We start from the raw sequence: 7188 nt of genomic DNA, 5'->3' as shown, positions 1-7188 counted from the left end.
ACTTTAGTGGATCCGCCATCTCATTGGAGGAGATAGGCGAATTGAATGTATTTGTCGTGATATGAACGATTTTAGTGGATCTGCCATCTCATTGGAGGAGATAGGCAAATTGAATGTATTTTTCGTGATATGAACGACTTTAGTGGATCCGCCATCTCATTGGAGGAGATAGGTGAATTGTATTCCACAAGAGGTTTTCGCCAGAGCGGGTAAAGTAGGAACAGTTTAGCCTCGTGTACCAGTTGGAGGGTGTGAGGGCCAGTTTAGACTCTTGCACTCGTGGGAGTTAGCAAAGGAGAACTAGGGGTAGTACTTCTTCAGGTACTTGCCGTTGATGGGCATCATGATCTTATCGCCGTTCGGTTTGACGAGGCGATAGGCGCCGTTCGAGTAGACTGTCTCTACCACGAACGGTCCTTCCCATTTGGACTGGAATTTCCCCTTCTTCTTGGAAGTGAGGATCATTGGTCGACGGACGGAGAGCACGAGCTCTCCCTCTTTGAAGGCTCGGCGCTTGACTTTCTTGTCGAAGCTCCTGGTCATCCGAGCTTGGTAAAACTCAATGTGCTGCTGAGCTTCCAGTCGCTTGTCGTCCAATGCTTCGAGCTCTGCGAGTCGAAGTTGGTGATTCTCCTCAGTCGTCATCCCTGTCGCTAGGGCGACGCGAAGGGATGGAATCTGAATCTCTAATGGCAATACAGCTTCACAGCCGTATACCAACGAGTAAGGCGTGGTGCCAGTCGGTGTACGAACCGTCGTGCGATATGCCCACAAGCTCTCGCCTAGCTTTTCATTCCAGTCGCGCTTGCTAGTAGAAGTCAGCTTGGTCAAGATCTTGATGATCGTCTTGTTGAAAGCTTCGGCCAGACCATTCGCTGAAGGGTTGTAGGCCGTGGACGAGAGGTTCTATATTCGAAATTTGTCGCAGAACCTGGTGAAGGCATGGCTAACGAATTGCGTGCCATTGTCGTGAATGATACGCCGGGGTACGCCGTATCGGTAGATGACATGGTGCTTGATGAATTTGATCACGTCGCTAGTCTTGACTTCTCTTAAGGGGATGGCTTCTGCCCATTTAGAGAAATAGTCGGTGATCGCGAGGATGAAGCGATGGCCTTTCGCCGATGGTGGAGAAATTGGCCCAACTATGTCCATCCCCCATGCCTCGAAGGGCCAAGATGCCCTCGTCGGATGTAGATCCTCAGGAGGCTGGTGTATGTAGTTGGCGTGGATCTGGCATTCGTAACATCGCTTAGCATAAGCGACTGCATCAGTAACCATCCCAGGCCAGAAGTAGCCCATCCTTCATAAGCGATCCCAAAGCTTGGGTCCGGGCTGATGAGCTCCGCACACGCCGTCATGTGCTTCGCGTACGGCTTCTTGCGCCTCCGCTTTTGAAAGACAGCGAAGTAGCAAGCCGTCGTATGACCTGCGATACAATGTTTTAGTGGTTGAATCGTAGTAGAACCGTGAGGCACGTCGTCGGACCGACTCTCGTTCCTTCGAATCCTCAGGCAACATGCCGTATAGGACATAATCGATGATCGGGAGACGCCAGTCTTCCTGATCTGGCTGACCCGAGGCTTGATGAGTGGCGTTCGCCTCTGGGACGTCTCTGGGTCGAAAGAGTTTTCGGCTGGCGACAGCGACCCTTTGGGTCGTTCCAGGAGGCTGGGCTAAGTTAGCTGCCAAGGATGCGAGAGCATCCGCATGGGTGTTCTTTGAACGGAGCACGTGCTCAATACGGAAGCTCTCGAATGACTCCACTAGTCTGACTGCCGCGCGGTGGAGTGGGATAAGATCTTCATTCCTGACTTCATATTCGCCAGTCATTTGTTTGACAATGAGCTGCGAGTCGCCATAAGCCTCCAGATGTTTTATCCCGAGCTCTTTGGCTAACTCGAGCCCTATGAGCAACGCGTTGTACTCGGCTACGTTGTTGGTACATGGTTCCGTCAAGGAAAAGGCCCGGGGAAACACGTGACCATGCGGGGAGGTGAGGGCCACTCCCACTCCTGCAGAAATAGAGCCGCTCGCGCCTGCGCGGGACGCACCGTCGAAGAACATCTGCCACACCTCCGGCGACGAAGTCATATTGGCTTCGGGAGGTTCATCCGGCAGATCTTCGAATAGATCGGTCTTCTCCCCCAGCGGGTGACTAGCCATGAGATCGCATATGGCTTGTCCCTTGACTGATTTCTGCGACATGAAATGAATATCGTATTGAGAGAGCAGAAGCGCCCACCTGGCCAGGCGCCAGTTTAACGCTGCGGGTTGTGTCATGAAGACCCGAATGGGATTCATCCGGGAGATGACATGGATGGTTTGGCCAACCAAGTAGTGCCGCATCTTTTGGATAGCGAACACCAAGGCTAGGCATTCCTTCTCGACCATTGGGTACCGTTGCTCGGCGCCCTGCAAGGTTCTGCTCAGGTAGTAGATGCCCTGCTCGTGGCCTGCATCATCGTTCTGAGCCAAGAGGGCACCCAGAGAATGTTCCATAGCCCGTATGTATATGAGGAATGGCCTTCCTGAGATTGGCGCCGCAAGGACAGGCGGATTTGAGAGATAAGCTTTGATCTCCTCAAAAGCCTTTTGGCATGGCTCATCCCAGACGAAGGAGGTACCTTTCTTCATCAGCTTAGAGAAGGGTTGGCACTTGCCCGAGAGATTCGAGATGAATCTTCGGATATAAGCCAGTCGTCCTTGAAGGCCTCTCAGTTCTTTAAGATTTCGGGGCGGTTGGAGCTCTTGAATAGCCCGCACCTTGTCTGGATCAATTCGGATCCCTTTCGTCGTGACGACGAAACCGAGGAATTTACCGCTAGACATTCCCAAGAATGACTTGGTAGGATTCATCTTGAGCTGATGAGTCCTCATGAGTTCGAACATAGCCTTCAAGTCTTGGAGGTGATCCTCCTTATGGCGGCTCTTCACGACCAAGTCGTCCACATAGCATTCGACCGTCTTTCGCAGATGATCTCGAAAGATCATGCTCATGGCGCGTTGGTAGGTTGCGCCGGCGTTCTTGAGCCCGAAAGGCATGACGGTATAGCAATACACCCCCATGGGAGTTCTGAATGCAGTGTGTTTCTCGTCTTCGGGGTGCATTTTGATTTGGTTGTACCCCGAGAAGCCGTCCATGAAGGACATCCTCTCGAATCCGCACGTATTGTCAATGATGACATCCGTGATGGGCAGAGGGAATTCGTCTTTAGGGCATGCGGCGTTGAGGTTCCTAAAGTCGATGCAGATGCGGATCTTGCCGTTCTTCTTCAAGACTGGAACAATATTCGCCACCCAGTCGGGGTGTTGCTCCTCTCTGATGAAGCCGGATTCGATCAGCTTCTTTACTTCAGATTCGATCGCCTCCATGATTTGGGGGCGAAACCGCCTCTGCTGTTGTTTGACTGGCTTGGCGTCAGGGCTGATGTTGAGGCGATGCGTGGCGACCCGCGGATCCAGACCAGGCATATCCTCGTAATTCCAGGCGAAGACGTCAATGTATTCCCGTATGAGGGCGATGAGATCCTCTTTTTCTTGAGGAGGCAGACTGCCGCTGATGAATATGGGTTTGGGATTCGCCTCAGTACCCATGTTCACCTGGAGGACTTCGTCTTCAGTTGGTGGTTCGCGCTGTTCGAAACGACTGTTCCACTGGGCGTTAACATGGCGATCCCATGTCTCGTCATAGAGTGGAAGTTGTTCGTCCTCCGCCATTCCGGCGGGGTCTACTGTGGCCATGTTGACTGTAAGGCCATCAAATAGATCCCTCACGCTGACGTCTGAGTCCCAAGCCGAGGTCGTCGACGATTGGTCCCCCGAACACGCATAGTCGGAGTCTTCGTTGACGTAAAAGCACAGATCCGACGAGGAGGAGGAGTAGCCTAAGCCTCTCCGAGTCCTGTTGAAGTAATTTGAGGGCTTTCCTTTGGGGACGTAGGCGGGTTTGATGACCGTCTTGCGTCCTCGGCCGTAATTCAGGCCCTCCAAGCGAGTGAGGTCGTACCCCATGTTGCTCATTATGCGTCTCGCTACTCGACTGTATTGCGAGAACTGGGGTGCTGGGTCTTCGTCCTCAGATTCGTCCCATAGCGTGCGTAGGGGACGATCGATTCGACCGAAGATGATGTCTTTTCGATACCTATTCCGTGCTGGCACGACGAACACAGCTTGCGATGACTTGATCGGCTGTGTTTTGGCGACGTATGACGAACATACCGGCAAGTGTAGGGAAGACTCACTTGTAGACGTGTGACGCATAAGCTTATTAGACGTCATCTCTCGGATGAGGAGGCAAGCGAAAAATAAGCAAAAGTACGGTTTCCTCGATTCATGATAGCTTTTCCTGGCCTGAACGAGCGTTTGTACTGGTGCTCTCGTAACCGATATTACAAATTAACTCAAAGTCGTTCAATAAGCTGTCATCCGTATCAGGCTCGCTGTCCGCTTCATTTGCCTATCTCTCCCAGTTCTTCGGCTGGTGCTGTCGGCATTTCCTGGTACAGCATAGAATCCGCGATAAGTAGTTCCTCGACGATGTCCTCTTAAAAGGGTGGCTTGTCGGCCACTACCGTTCTTTACCCGCTCGTAGTCATCCACACGTACTTTAAAGCCACTGGTGTAATGTGGACGTAACGATCCGGTTGCCGTGAATCACGGCGCCCCAGAGTTATGTTCGCTAGGAGGTTCGGCAATCGATAACGTACACGTCACCTTCCGCTTCATGTTTGCTATCCCTCGAACACTTCAAGGCGGATTTGGCCTAAGCGGCTGAGTACCCGTGCGTTGTAAGCCGAAGATGGTAGTCGATGGTCAGAGGCTAGCTCTTGAGCGTATCCCAAGTGTTTGATTAAACTTCAGGCAGATGCTCCAGTGCAGACGACGGATCAACCTGGATCCAGATCATTTCGCCGAGCACGTATCCTGTAGTCAGTGGTCGTCATGGGCCGTGTTCTTGATCGAGCATGTCGCTTCGTGGGGTGAAAGTGAATGCACGGGGATCTGTCTCTCTGAAACTTGGCAGCAAAGTTGTACAGCCCTGTTCGGTTCCCGGTTTCTTTTGAGAAATGGTCAAGAAGCCTGCTGCGTCAGCCAAAACGCCTCTTGTAGGCTCCGGGTAGGCCATAGATAACCGTAGGAGGTCGTACATAGGATTCGGCGCGGGGATGCTTTTATTGCGCGAGCAGCGTTGAACCGGTAAGTCTGCCGGCTTTGAACTTAGTCCATCTGGATTGGGAGGGACTGCTCGCGGCTGGGCTCGCGAGTCCTCTGGTTTTCGCCCCCACCGCGGGATATTCTTTCAGGCAATTTTCGAGGCTCTCGTGCGAAGACGTTGGTGTTTCTTCAGAGTCGGTTAAGGCGCTCATCGCCGCGTCATCTCCTATTCTCAGGATGGCGGTGACAACGTTGCAATGCCTTCCTCTTACCTCCTTGAAAGGCTGTGCAGTCCACTGCTCCGTTCGTCGAGGAGGTCGGATGACCACACGATCGACCCTGGTCCCTATGGCCAGAGTTTTTGTGGACCAACGCTTTTCCCGCTGGTTGTGAGGATCGTCGTTAGTGAATTTCAAAACCGCCTTGGGGAATAATGAATTATCCCCGCGCGCGGACTTGAACCTCTGGGAGACCCGTCGCCGAAGCTCAAAGTGACCATGTCGCACGTCACTCTGGCGCTTTTGGTGAACCTTCTCTTTCTTCAAGACCCCCGCGTCGTAGAGAGCCTGGAGTTGTCCTTGAGACGTCAGCACTTGGTGTGTGATGACGCAAGAATCTTGATATGGCAAGTAACTTGGTGCACCGGTTTTGTCCCGCCTCCTCAGGTTTGGCGGCTTCTGGCAACTTAATACGCCACGTCTGAGTAGTGTCGAGAGTCGCCACCACCGGTCCCTTCTTTGAAATCATATTGTCGCCGGGACTGGCTCAAACTGCCTGGTTGGGCTTTTGAGTAAGCATTTGGTGGGCGGGGGAGTCGACGCCATGCTTTCTTCTGCTCGAACGACGAGGGTTCTTCGGCGCAGGCTGGCTCCGCTGCTCCCTTTTTTGCGACTGTGGCTGCTTCGGCCGTCCAGCCTCTCTGATCAATTGTTCGACTTGCTCGCCAGTTGGCGAACAAGCTCCTTCCCAAGTCCGGGTCTCTACTGCCCCAGATCTTGGCCCAGGATATGGATCGACAGGGTTGTTGCGGCACATCTCAATTCAGTGTCCGCCTGTGAACTTGTCCCCGACATGTGGACTGATCCGATCCGAAATTCTTTTACGAAGTCGTTAACACGCTCCGACTCCAGCGCTTCCAGCGAGGAGAGTGGCCATTGACACTTCCGTGTCGTCGTCGAAGAAGCGGGCGAGGAAGAGCTTTTCGACGTCGGCCCATGCCTTGATAGAGCCGGGCTCCAGTTTGCGGAACCATTCAAAGGCTACCCCCTTGAGGGTACCTATGAATAGTCGAGTGAGAATGGCGTCGTTCCCGGTAAGGAATCCGGTCTGCGGCATGAAGTAATAGATGTGCTGCGAGGGTGACCCCTTGCCATCAAACTGCACCAAACTGATCGGCTTGAACTTTGCTGGGTGAGGGCGACCCCTTGCCATCAAACTGTACTAAGCTGATGGGCTTGAACTTTGCTGGGTATGGGACCGTGTCCCATTCGATAGGGTAGGGACGTACCACCCCCAGCTTGTTCATGTTTTGCTGAAGCTTCAGCGCGTTGAGTTGGTCCTGGAACTCGTCGAATCTTTTGTCACGGGTGCTATCCGCGGTGTGCGACGTTCCTATCGATATTTTGGAGGAGTAATCGGACTGCCGATCATCCTCTGTCTCAGCCGCTGGTCGGTGAGGAGGTACCCACTCCTTGTCCCTGGTTTGCCGGGGTAAGGGACGTTGGGTCCTCTTCTTCTTCTCTGCTCGTGGTTGGTATCGGTCATGTGCGCCCTCGCCTGCGCGTCTTGACTTGAGCGCGAGGTCTGAGATGTGGCCGCTGCCGAATGAACCTCGTCTTCGCCGCAGGAGGGAGGTACTAGGGTGGAATAGTCAAACCCAATACTTACTCCCCTGCGACTACGGGTTCGCTGGAATATGCCTTCCTGTCGGCGTCGAGCGAACCGGGTATTAGGTCTTAAGACGGAGTCCGAGTCTGGCGAGTCGGAGAGTACCGCCTTCCCCTTATCCGCCATGTTGACCGTGGCGGATGA

Source organism: Asparagus officinalis, chromosome 7 (assembly GCF_001876935.1).
Source record: "Asparagus officinalis chromosome 7, Aspof.V1, whole genome shotgun sequence".
NCBI classification, from domain to species: Eukaryota; Viridiplantae; Streptophyta; class Magnoliopsida; order Asparagales; family Asparagaceae; genus Asparagus; species Asparagus officinalis.
This window is presented reverse-complemented; position numbering follows the sequence as displayed.